The following is a 13,291-nucleotide window of genomic DNA, read 5'->3' on the forward strand; positions in this document are numbered from 1 at the left end:
ATTGGCCTGTGTCCTTCTCCCCATTTCAAAAACCTGGCACCTAGTGTATTGGGGAGCCCTGACAGATTGAGGGTGCAATCAATCCTATATTCACTTACCTGCGGGTAAAACCATTGAACTCAATAGGGTTTACATCTGAGTAGACATATGGAGGATTGCAGTGCAACTTTTCTTTTTTCCTGGAATTCCCAAGGTCTCATTAAATATATCATTTAAAATCTTTCCTGAGATGCTGCTGCTGCTGATAATGATGATGATTCTGCCAAGGTAGATATTAGGGCTGTGCACTGCTTTGGCCCAAACCCCAAGTCAAAGCGGGCTGCTTCGGGCCACTTTGTGCCCCCTCTGAAGTGAAGCGGAGGCGGCATGAAGCAGCCCAGAATGGGTCAGCGGCCCAAGGTGCTTTGGACCCCAGCCCAGCCCCCCCTGGCACCTCCAGGTCCTTATCTGAGCTGCCTTCTCCTTGCTGCTGCCTCTGCCACTGATCCCCATCCTGAGGCCTGGACGCGTGGTGACTCTTCTTCCAGGGAGTCTCCATTTTTAAAATGGCAACCTCCTGGAAAATTCTTAATAACCCCAACCCATTGCTCAAGGCCTGAGAAGGAGGTTGCCCATTACCCATCCTCACACAGCTCCCTCCAATTCTGCTTGAAGCTCACCCAGCACCAGCACCACCAGATCTTTCGGATTCTTATAGGGCTGCTCCCTAATGCTCTATGCAAGCATTGGGGTGGGGGAGAGAGAAGGCAGGTATTCAAGCCTCACCTCAATGTCTCCACTAGAGCTGTGCAGGAAATTTGTCCCACATTTTTCTGAACCATTCTCATTCAATTTGATAGAAAAGAAATTGCTTTAGAGAAGAAATTCAAAGGAGGAGAAAGATTCAGAAAAATTCTCATTGCCTGGGTTCTTGTGTTTACCTTATTTATGAGGTGTCCGAGGAGTGTACCAACTGGCAGAAGAAATCTCAGAACCACTGTCTATTAGCTGTGAGAAATCATGGAGGATGGGTGAAGTGCCAGATGACTGGAGGAGGGCTAATGTTGTCCCTATCTTCAAAAAGGGCAAAAAGGAGGAACCTGAGAACTACAGACCAGTCAGTCTGACATCAATCCCTGGGAACATTCTGGAGCAGTTTAGAAAGCAATCCATCTGTAAGCACCTTGGAAACAATGTAGTGAGTACTTGAAGCCAACATGGATTTGTCAAGAACAAATCCTGCCACAATCCCTTGTGGACTGTGGGAATGCTGTGGACATCATATACCTTGACTTCAGCAAAGCTTTCGACAAAGTGCCCCATGATAAGTGCCCCTGATAAGCAAACTAGCTCAAAGTGGGCTAGATGAAACAATGATCAGGTGGATCCACAGCTGGCTACAGAATCGGACTCAAAGACTGCTTCTCAATGGGATCTTCTCAAACTGAGGAGCGGTAATGAGCGGGGTACCGCTACGGATGTCAGAGAATTCTGCGATGGATCTCGGTGAGACCGAATGCAAATGCATTCGGCCCCCCAAAATCCATCGCAGAATGAAGCCCCCGCCTCCCCCAACCCACAAAAGTCGGGCGATACGAAGCCCCCACCCCACGAAAATAGCACGAAACGGAACACTTACCTGCTCCCGTCGGCACCGACTTGCGAATGGCAGCCGCCCTGCGGCCGCCATTCGCTTCCTCTTTCATGCCATGATAGGCTACGTAAATACATACATAGCCTATCACGGCTAATGCAGGGATGCCTTTTGCGTCCCTGCAGAGGCCATGATAGGCTACATAAGTATTTACGTAGCCTATCACGGCAGGCTAAAAAAAAAACAATGCTTACGCAAATGGCAGTGGCTATGGCCATTTGTGTTCCTTATTTTTGGCTGTCTTAGTCCACATAAATATTTACATTGACTATTACTAGGGATGGATGAAAGTCACTTACCTGATCCCGAAGCTTGCTTTGCAGTGGGGGGGAGACGCTCCGTCCCTCCCCCTGAAATTCTGGCCGAGGGGTAGGGATGGACGTAAGTCCTTTATCTGTCCTCGAAGCTTGCTTCACGGTGGGGGGGAGGCGCTTCGCTTGTCCCCCCGAACTTCATGCGAGGGGGGGAGGCGCTCCGCCTCTCCTGGCCGAAATTCAGGCCAGGCGGGAGGCGCCCCATCCCTTGCCGGCGAAATTCAGGCCGGGTAGAAGCGCCCTGTCTACCCGGCCACGAAAAAAACAAAAAACAAAAACCATCCCCATGGTAGGCTACGTAACGATTAACGTAGCCTATCACGGCTAGATTTCCAAAGTCAGCCATGATAGGCTACGTAAATCATCATGTAGCCTATCATGGATGACTTTGGGAAAAAAAAAAGCGCGTACGCAAATGGCGGCCCCCATAGGGAGCCGCCAGTTGCGTTCCTTATTTGGTCCCTGTAGTCTACGTAAAGATTTACGTAGACTACAGCGAAAATAAGGGCAATGCAAATAGTGTTCCCTTATTTTCGCCATAGTCTATGTAAATCTTTACGTAGACTACCCTGTCCAAATAAGGAACGCAAATGGAGGCTCCCTATGGGGGCCGCCATTTGCGTACGCGCTTTTTTTTTTTTTCCAAAGTCACCCGTGATAGGCTACGTGACGATTTACGTAGCCTATCATGGCTGACTTTGGAGATCTAGCCGTGATAGGCTGCATTAATCGTTATGTAGCCTATCACGTTTTTTTTTTTTTACTTTCCTTGTAATGGCGGCAGCGGCAGCCGGTCGAAAGACCGGCTGCCGCCCCCACCCTGACGAAGACCCGACGAACTGCCGCCGGGACCCGCTGCCAGGTGGGACATTCGTGAAAGGTAAGTCCCATCCCGGGGGGGGGGCTGGGGGGCGGAGAATTTCCCCGCCGATTTCGGGGGGCCGAATGCGTTGGCACTCGGCCCCCCGAAGTTTCGGGGAGAAATTCTCCCCCATCCCTACCGAGGGGGAGGCGCCCCGTCCCTCCCCAATGAAATTCTGGCCAGGGGGGAGGCGCCCTGTCCCTCCGGCCGTGAAATCTCATCTCCTTTTGGGACGCAAATGGCGGCAGCCGTAGCTGCCGCTGTTTGCGTCCCTGCAGTCAGTCGTGATAGGCTATGTAAACATTTACGTAGCCTATCATGGTGTTTTTTAAAAATCTAGCCGTGATAGGCTACGTAAATCTTTACGTAGCCTATCATGTTTGTTTGTTTGTTTTACTTGGAAATGGCAGCGGCAGGTGGTCCAAAGACCGGCTGCCGCCGCTGCTGCCGAACCGCCGCCAGAGCCGCCGCCGCCAGGGACATTCGAGCAAGGTAAGTCCCGTCCGGGGGGGGGCAGGGGGCCAGACCGTTTCTCCACCAATTTGGGGGGGGCGAATGCATTGGCATTCGGCCTCCTCGAGATTCGTGGAGAAATTCTCTGACATCCCTAACTATTACAACAAAAATAAATTGGAACGCAAATAGCGTAGCGGGCACTATTTGCATTCCCCTTTATTTTTGCCGTAATAGTCTACGTAAATATTTACATAGACTAAGACGGCCAAAAATAAGGAACGCAAATGGCAGTAGCTGCCGCCACTTGTATACATGGGTTTGTTTGGTTTTTTTACCCAGAGCCCTCTGCGTCTGGAAATCCGGCTGCGGATGGCTCTGGCCTAGGCCTGGCCAGGTGCTCCGCGGAGCCACTGCAGAGCACAGCCAGCCGGTCGAGGATTCCGGGGGGGAGGAATGGAGTGCCTTCCCCATTGAGGATTCTGGGGGGAGGGAGGAACGCCTTCCCCCCACCACGAAGCAGATCCGTGAAACAGTAAGTGACTTTCGTACATCCCTAGGTACTGCAGGGCTCAGTCCTGGGCCCAGTGCTCGTCAACATTTTTATTAATGATTTGGAGGAGGAGGTGCAGGGAATGCTGTTCAAATTTGCAGATGAAACAAAATTGGGCAGGATGGCTAATAACTTGGAAGACAGAAACAAAATTCAAAGTGATCTTGATAGGCTGGAGTGCTTGTCAGAAAACAACAGAATGAAATGAAATAGGGATAAATGCCAAGTTCTGCACCTAGGAAAAAGAAACCATATGCACAGTTACAAGATGGGGGACACATGGCTCAACAACACTATCTGGAGTACTGTGTCCAGTTCTGGGCACCACACTTTAAGAAGGATTCAGACAAGCTGGAGATGGTTCAGAGGAGAGCAACAAAGATGATCAGGGGACTGGAAACAAAGCCCCATGAGGAAAGACTAAAAGAACTGGGCATGTTGAGCCTTGAGAAGAGAAGACCACCTTGCAATGATTAGGTAGGCTCAAAAACACAACCAAAATGAATTCAAAATAAATTAGAAAATTAAGAATGAGGCAGAAAAATGGAAGCCTCTTTCATAGGGGAAGAAAACAGGGCTGTGCACCACTTTGGTCTGAAGCCCAAATAATGAGGCAGAGTGGGCTGATTGATTCGGAGGTGCCTCAGCATGATATGAGGCAGATCAGAACAGCACCGAGGCAACCCAAAGTGAAGTGTCTCCTATACGAGGCACCTCTGTCTGCCTCGGTGATTCAGAGCTCTTATGCCTTCTGGGCAGCCCAGACTGCTGGCACCAAAAGTGTCAACTTGCAAGAGATCTGGGAGGAGGTGGGAGGGAGCTTTGGTGAATGGCAAGTCTAGATGCCAAATCAGGGCTGAATGTAACCCAGTGGTCTCCAATCAGTGACAGTGGAGGAGGAGGGGAGGGAATACCAGAGTGGAGAGATCAGCCTGCTTGGTTGCCTTCATTTTATTGTGTGAGAGGGCACATGCTGGTTAGGTGGTGGCTGTGTTGTTAGAGAGAGACTAGAGAGAGATCCTGTGTGTGCAGTTTTTGTGTCTTTCTTTATTCCCAATCCAAATTCAAATATTCTCTTTCTTTTCTAGATTTTTGATTAAAAATAACAACTTTTTTTTTTTAGTTTGAGTTTCCTTCCTGTTCTTTGTTTCACCCCACCCCACCCCACCCCACCCTTTTGTATTAGGTTTTTCCCTTCATTCTTGTTGCTTGTTCATTTGAAAAAAACACAGCAAATTTCACTTTAGTTGCTTAGCTTTCCCCCACCCCTTTTTCAGTCTGTACAGCTGTGTTTGCTCATTGTGAGAGAGATCATTCTGGTGGTGTCAGAGGGCTCTGTCTGAAATTATTTGGCTAGAGGGGTGTGTGTGTGTGTGTGTGTGCGTGTGTGGGTGTGTGTACTTGTCTCAACTGAACAAGTCCATTTCTTTAAAAACCAAACATTCAGTACTTACTTTGAGTTTCCCCCAACGGTCTCTCCCCACCCCCTTTCTGTAATAGGTTTTACCTTTTGTTCTTGTTTGTTCTTTTTGAAAACCAGAACATTTCACTTTAATTGCTTAGCTCCCCCTGCCTTTTCAGTTCTCTCTCAACCATACTTTGAGCCCTTACTTACTTTGAACTTACAAAGCCCTTACTTTGATTCTGCCTCTATATACTGTATGTATGTATGTATGTATGTATGGAGAGAGAGAGAGAGAGAGAGAGAGAGAGAGAGAGAAAGAGAGAGAACTTTCTTGTCCTTGTTCTTGTGTCCCCTCCACCCCCACCCTTCTCAAGTCCTGTATTCCTTCCCTTCCCATTTTTTTTCTCTCTCTCTCCTCTATAATGAATTATAGTTAGTCCCCCGCCTTTGTTTGTACTTTAGTGTTTGCTTTTCTTTTGCTCATGCCTGTGTGCTTGTACTGTATGGACAAGCAAATAGGGCTGTACGAAACCCCACTTACCTGGTGATCTGGTCCCCCCCCTGGAATTATCGACGGGGGGGGAGGCGATCTGGTCCTCCCGCCTGGAATCCTGTCTGGCCAGCTCTGCTCTGTGGCCAGTCCGCAGAGCTGCTGGCCGGGCTGATCTGCAGCGTGGCCTCCATCCGCTGCTGAGCTGCTATGGACGCAAATGGCATCCTGAATAGGGGGCTCCATTTGTGTCCCTATGCTAGGCCGTGATAGGCTACATATATATTTACGTAGCCTATCACGGCAACAGGCAGGGATGCAAATGGCATAGCGGCCGCCATTTGCATCCCTGCCTTTTGCTGTAATAGCCTACGTTAACTACTTACATAGCCTATCATGGCCTAATGCAAGGACGCAAATGGCGGCCACTACGATGGCCGCCATTTGTGGCCGCAGCAGCCTGGCAGCAGCCGGAAGTCTGACTGTGGCTGGCCCCGGCTGGTGGTTCCGCAACCTTGCCACAGAGTGGAGACAACTGGGGAGGATTCTGGGGGGGGGGACGGATCGCCTCCCCCCCCCAGCGGACCCAGGCAGCGGCCTGGTAAGTGGCATTCGTACATCCCTAGTCTATATACAATTGGGAACAATGCTTTATCAGGGTTATCTACTGCCCATATTCTTCTGCTCACATTCAAGAAAATGCAAGTAGAAGCCCTTTTCAGGGGCTCCTGTCAACACAGGACAGTATGGGGTGGAACTGGTGGGGTTGGGCTCCTGAGGGCCAGGGCTTGCATAGGGATGGGTGAATGAGTGATGTCTGAGACTGCCAGAGGTTTCTCTGAACATTGTCTCACCACTTGTGTTGTGCCCAGTTCCCATTCACATTTGTGACCATTTCTTCTTCTGCATGAACAGGAAACTTGTGCAGTGATCAAATGGGAGATGTGTACAACTTTCCCTAAATTTGCACCAATTCCCCCAAACGCAGAAACATTATCTGATTTGCACAACTTTCCTCCAAAGACTGAAGTGGAGCTGACTCAGTCCATCAAAGAAATTTGTGCAAATTAGGAAATTTGTGTGAATTAGGAAATTTGCACAATTCCAATGGGGAATCAGGAATGAGATGGGTGCAAGCTAGAGACTGGCGAACTCACCGGAGCCTGCCTTGTGAACTGCTCGCCAGAACCCCACCAGCTGCTGGCCACCTGTCCCTGCTCGGCATGCTGTGCGAGCTGCCAAGCAGTCCTTGGGTGCCTGGCAAGAGACACACAGGGTCCATGCACCCCACAAGCCACCATTTTGCATAAGAATAGCAGCTTTGCTATTTGCTTAAGTCACCATAAATAGCCCCATTCATGCAAATTGCTGAGCCTCAAGCCTGCAACATCCCTAATCCAAGCCCATGTTCGAACATATCCTTGCACTTGCATTCAGAGCTTTGAGTGGGGCATGCTCACATGTCTGGTGAGCGAAAATGAAACTCTCATAGATCCCTAAGGTTGAATTTGTGTTTTTACCCCTACCGTCCTTTTAGCCCTCCCATGAATGGGGTGACAGCACAGGGCCCAAGTTGAATATGTTTCACAAAGGCACCTTCTTATGTCCGGTAGCCCTTCTCCTCTGGATTATGCTCTGGCCTTCTTGCTCCTGTTTGGAGAACGTTTTAGTCTGCAGTACGGATGTCTGGATTTTGTGAAATCTGTCCCATGTGTGTTTCATGGACTGTATGGTGTCATTGGTTTCAGCATTGGTTCAAGATGGATTCATTCCCCCACTCATTATGAAAAATATGCAAATGCTTCCATAAGAGTGTTTGCAACAATTTACGTAATTTACATTAGTATGAAACATTTAGCGTATTGTTCCCCATTCCATTCAACCTTTCCCCGCATTTATTTTCCAGGATGGCATATGTCTCAGCAGAAACCTGTGGATTTTCCTTCAAACACATTTGTGTAAATTTTGGGAAAGTTTTAAAAAAAGAAGATCCAAAAGTCCACAGAATAGGGATGTACGAAACACTTACCTGGTTCCAGTCGGGGCATCTGCTGCGGGGGGGGGGGAGAGGTGCTCCGTCCCTCCCTTCTGAATCCTCGATGGGGGGGGAGGCAATCCACTCCTCCCCCCCGGAATCCTGCCCGGCCGGCTCTGCTTCACGGTGGCTCTGCAGAGCAGCCGGCCAGGGCCGACCGCAGCTGGACTTCCGGCCGTGGACGGGCTGCTGTGGATGCCAGTGGCGGCTGCTGTAGCAGCAACCATTTGTGTCCTTCCGGGCTGCCATGATAGGCTATGTAAGTATTTACATAGCCTATCACAGCATGCCCCCCCAAAAACAAAAAAAAAACCCCGGCGTATGCAAATGGCGGCGACTACGGCAGCCACCATTTGTGTTCCCTATTTTTCGCCGTTTTATCCTACATAAATATTTACGTAGGCAATTATGGTGAAAAAAAAGGGAACTGCAAATAGTGTAGTGGACACTATTTGCGTTACTTTCTTTTTTTTCACCATAAAAGCCTACGTAAATATTTACATAGGCTAGAACACTGAAAAATAGGGAACGCAAATGGCAGCCGCCGTAGCCACTGCCATTTGTATACGCTGGAGTTTTTTTGGGGGGGGGTTAGCCGTGATAGGCTAAGTAAATTCTTACATAGCCTATCACAGCTGAAAAGACGCCAATGGCGGCCGCAGCAGCCCGGCTGTGGCCGGCCAGGAGACCAGCCGCTGAAGTCGCCGCCGCCAGAGCCGCCACCAACAGAACCACTGCTGAATCCGCCGCATCCACCCCAGGTAAGTGCCGTCCCGGGGGATTCTGCGGGGGGGGGGGCAGGAGGCCATTCCGCCACAGATTCGGGGGGGCAGATTCTAAAGAATCCGGCCTCACTGGAATCCATGGCGGAATTCTCTGCCATCCCTACCACAGGCTTTGTGCAGCTTGAGAAGGCCAGTCGGCCAGTCCGCAGCTCATTCCACAGGTCAGATTCTTAGAAATCCAGACTCATTTTAGTCAGTCTCGAATTTCTCTAACAGCCTTAGTCTGCAGTGCTGCTAGCCTTGTGCCCCTCCTAGGGATGTCAGAGAATTCTGCCACGGATCTCGGTAAGGCCGAATGCCAGTGCATTCGGCCCCCCGAAATCCATGGCAGAACGAAGCCCCCCATCCCCCCACCCCACGAAAGGCACACGAAACGGAGCACTTACCTGCTGCTGTCCGCTTCCTCATTATAGCCGTGATAGGCTACATAAATAATTACGTAGCCTATCACAGCAAACACAGGGATGCCATTTGTGTTCCTGCGGAGGCCGTGATAGGCTACGTAAGTATTTATGTAGCCTATCATGGCAAAACAAACAAACCAGCAGACGCAAATGGCAGCGGCTACAGCGGCCGCCATTTGCGTTCCCTTTTTTTTTTGCCGTTTTAGCCTATGTAAATATTTACGTAGGTTAAAACGGCAAAAAAAGGGAACGCAAATGGCAGCCACCATAGCCGCCACATTTTGCATCCGCTGTTTTTGTTTTGCCGTGATAGGCTACATAAATATTTATGTAGCCTATCACGGCAAAATACAGGGACGCAAATGGCGGTGACTACGGCAGGTGCCATTTGCGTCTCTGCAGGCTGCCCAGCGGCCAGATGTCCAGCTGTCGGCGGCTCCGGCCGGTGGCTCTGAGGAATCTCCGTGGAGCGGAGCCGGCCGGAGAGAATTTCGGGGGGAGGAACGGAGCGCGAATGTCACCCTTCGAAAAGTTAAGTGACTTTCATCCATCCCTAGCCCTTCCTCCTTCTGGTGCAGATGCCAAGAGACACAGCCCCTGGCTATGACATGCTACTACTCATCTCAGTGGTTCATCCCTTAATGCTGCTGGCGCCATTCCTCAACTTGGCCAAGCCAACTTCTTCAGTGTCAATTTCAACTTTCCAGAAACTGGGATAACATGGGAATAGGAAGGAGCCAGAACATAGGCTCATCCCATGTCAGGGTTTCTCACATTACCATGGTGGGTGTGTGTGTGTGTGTGTGTGTGGTGGCAGGGGGGGAGTGTTCTAGTGACTTCACCACCAGAGTTATCTCATTCAAGTAGCCCAAATTTTGCTATCCTCCAATAGATCTTATCGTTCCTTCTCTTTGAATCACCTTCATTACCAGATTTCCTGAGCATTGTGTCCTCTGCCTACCCTGATCCATTTTCCCCTACTCTTTTTCCATTAAGGGAAGAATTTGTCATTTTTAAAGGAAAGGTTAAGGGGAAAAAAAGGACCCTGATGATGTTTCACAAATGATTAGGCTTCTAAATTGACTCCCCTGTGCTTGTTCCTAAATTTAGTTCAAGACAGTGAAATGCCATAAATTATCATATTGGTGACAAGCCGTGCAATACGCAGACGGCAGCACCAGATTTTGGCAAGAACTGAGAGAGCTAAGGAACCCTTCAGAATGCTCTGTGCCAACTCAACAGATAATTTATGGCCATGGCCATTTCCACACCTGTAGGATGAAGAAGCAGCTGTACACACTCCCTTCCAAACCATTTGCCTCTTTTCTGAATTGGTGCCGACAGGATCAGGCTATCAGCTCTCACAAGAACAGCAATTATAAAAACCTTTTGGTGTCTCTCCTTCAGGTACCAGATGGCTGCTCTAAAGGTATTAGTGGGAACACTGGGCAGAACACCACATTTGGCATGACATGGGGATACTGTTGAAAATGGCATGACGGTGTAGAGTTTTTATCTTCTAGTAGAGTCTCTTGCTGTATTGTGCCTGAAATGCATATTTTTGAGGGGCAATCTTTGGAAATACATATTTAAATGTGTGTGGGGTTCCCTGCATAGCCCTAGTATATATAGGCATGTGTGTGTGTGTGTGTGTGCATGTGCGTGTGTATATATCCCTGCTGTTCACCTTTCCAAAATCTTTTGATGTGGAGCGGTATATAAATATTGTAAAACAATATTATATTATATTATATTATATTATATTATATTATATATATAATATACAAATTAAAGTAGAAACATGATGGACTGGTCTTAAAGGTTCATACATACAATTGTGTCATGGACCAGAAATAGACAAAAGTGTCCAACCCTAGTAACTTCTAATTCTGTTCTTATAGAACAGTGATTCCAATCCAGCTAAGCTTAGTTGTAGCAGCAAAGTCATACACATAGAATCATAGAATAGTAGGATTGGAAGGGGCCTACAAGGCCATCGAGTCCAACCCCCTGCTCAATGTAGGAATCCAACTCAGAGCATCCCCGACAGATGGCTGTCCAGCCTCGTCTTGAATGCCTCCAGTGTGGGAGAGCCCACCACCTCCCTAGGTAATTGGTTCCATTGTCATATTGCTCTAACAGTCAGGAGGTTTTCCCTGATGTTCAGCCGGAATCTGGCTTCCTGTCACTTGAGCCCATTATTCCATGACCTGCACTCTGGGATGATCGAGAAGAGATCCTGGCCTTCCTCTCTGTGACAACCTTTCAAGTCCTTGAAGAGTGCTATCATATCTCCCCTAGGGATATTAGAGAATTCCACCATGGATCCCAGGGTGGGCAAATTCCAGTGAATTCAGCCCCCTGGAATCTGTGGCCAAACGGAGCCCACGTATTTCCGGGTGATTGATGTCAGGGATTGATGTCAGACTGACTGGTCTGTAGTTCCCAGGTTCCTCCTTTTTACCCTTTTTGAAGATAGGGACAACATTAGCCCTCCTCCAGTCATCTGGCACTTCACTCGTCCTCCATGATTTCTCAAAGAGAATAGACAGTGGTTCTGAGAGTTCCTCTGCCAGTTCCTTTATGACTCTAGGATGCAGTTCATCTGGCCCTGGAGATCTCAACTCATTCAAAGTAATGAGGTGTTCCTTGACCATATGCCTATTGATCTCAAGCTGCAATCCTGCCCCTTCAGCCTGTACTTCGCCTTTGCCAGGGGGGTCATAGACCCTTTTTGGGGAGAAAACTGAGCCAAAGTAGGAATTGAGCACTTCTGCCTTTTCTTTGTCATCTGTTATCATTTTGCCATCCTTATTTAATAGCTGAACAACGATTTCTTTCCTCTGTCTTTTACTATGCACGTAGCTGAAGAAAGCCTTTTTGTTGTTTTTAGCATCCCTCGCTAACCTCAGCTCATTCTCAGCTTTAGCCTTCCTGACGCCATCCCTGAAATTCTGTGCTACCTACCTGTATTCTTCCTTTGTTATTTGGCCTTCTTTCCACTTCCTATATGTGTCCTTTTTTGTTTTCAGGTCATCTCTAAGCTTTTTGTGAAGCCACATTGGCTTCTTCCGTTGTCTTCCACCTTCTCTTCTTGTTGGAATGGTTTGTAATTGTGCCTTGAGAATTTCCTTTTTTAAAAGCTCCCACCCATCTTGGACGCCTTTTCTCATTAGCGTCACTTGCCATGGGACCTTACTGATGATTGTTCTGAGTTTATTAAAATCAGCTTTCCTAAATTCCAGGGTACGCATTTGACTACACTCGGCTTTTGCTTCTCTTAGAACCAAGAACTCAAGTACAACATGGTCGCTTTCCCCCAGAGTTCCTGTAACTGCTACTTTATCCACTAAGTCATCTCTGTTGGTTAGGATCAAGTCAAGGATAGCCGATCCTTTAGGTCCTTCCTCTACTTTCTGTAGGAGGAAGTTATCTGCCACACAGGTCAGGAATTTCCTGGAGGGGCCATGTTTACTCAGAAGTTCCTCCCACTGTATCCAATGAGGATTACACCCTAGTAATTTTGTTTAGAAGTGCAGAATTACATTGTATCCTATGCATTTTTTCACAGAAGTACTGCAGACTCAGTCTTAAGGATGAAGAGACTGAAGCCCAGTTTTCAATTTGCCTGGGCTGTATTTGAAACTGCTCCTCCATAAAAATAAAATGTAATCCTCCACATAGAGAACTAGACTTAAGGGAGAAGGGTTATCTTTCAGCTGGGATTTAATACACTCTTAGGATCATATCTTCTGAGCCCTAACAGCTACAAAGATGGTGGCGGAAAGGCATGAAACACATTGGAGAGTCAGCGGGACATGAAAGCTGATTTTCAGAAATTTGAATTCTGCACTCAGCAACACATCCTGCACCTTTCTCTTAGGGATGTACGAATTATGTACCTTAAGTGCCGCTTGACTTCCGGCAGTTTGCGGCCAGTGCTCCGTACCGTCGTTCATAGGGATGTCAGAGAATTCCGCCACAGATCTTGGTGAGGCCGAATGCCAGTGCATTCGGCCCCCTGAACTCCATGGTGGAACAGCCTGCCACCCCCCCTGCCACCCCCCCGCAGATCCCCCACCGGGATGAGACTTACCTGTGGCGGATCTTCTGGGCGGCGGCAGCAGCTGATGGTCTTCTGACCTGCTGCCGCCACCGCCATTTCCACGCCTGTAAAAAAAAAAAAAAAGACATGATAGGCTACATAAAGATTTACGTAGCCTATCATGGTTGGGTGGGTTTAAAAAACAAACAAACCACGTATGCAAATGGCAGCGGCTATGGCCACCACTGCCATTTGCGTATGTGGTTTGTTTTTTGTTTTTTTAACCCAGAGCCCTCCGCGGCCGGAAATCCG

The sequence above is a fragment of the Heloderma suspectum genome, chromosome 4 (assembly GCF_057233095.1).
Source record: "Heloderma suspectum isolate Gila_16-S chromosome 4, 16-S_ref, whole genome shotgun sequence".
Lineage (NCBI taxonomy): Eukaryota > Metazoa > Chordata > Lepidosauria > Squamata > Helodermatidae > Heloderma > Heloderma suspectum.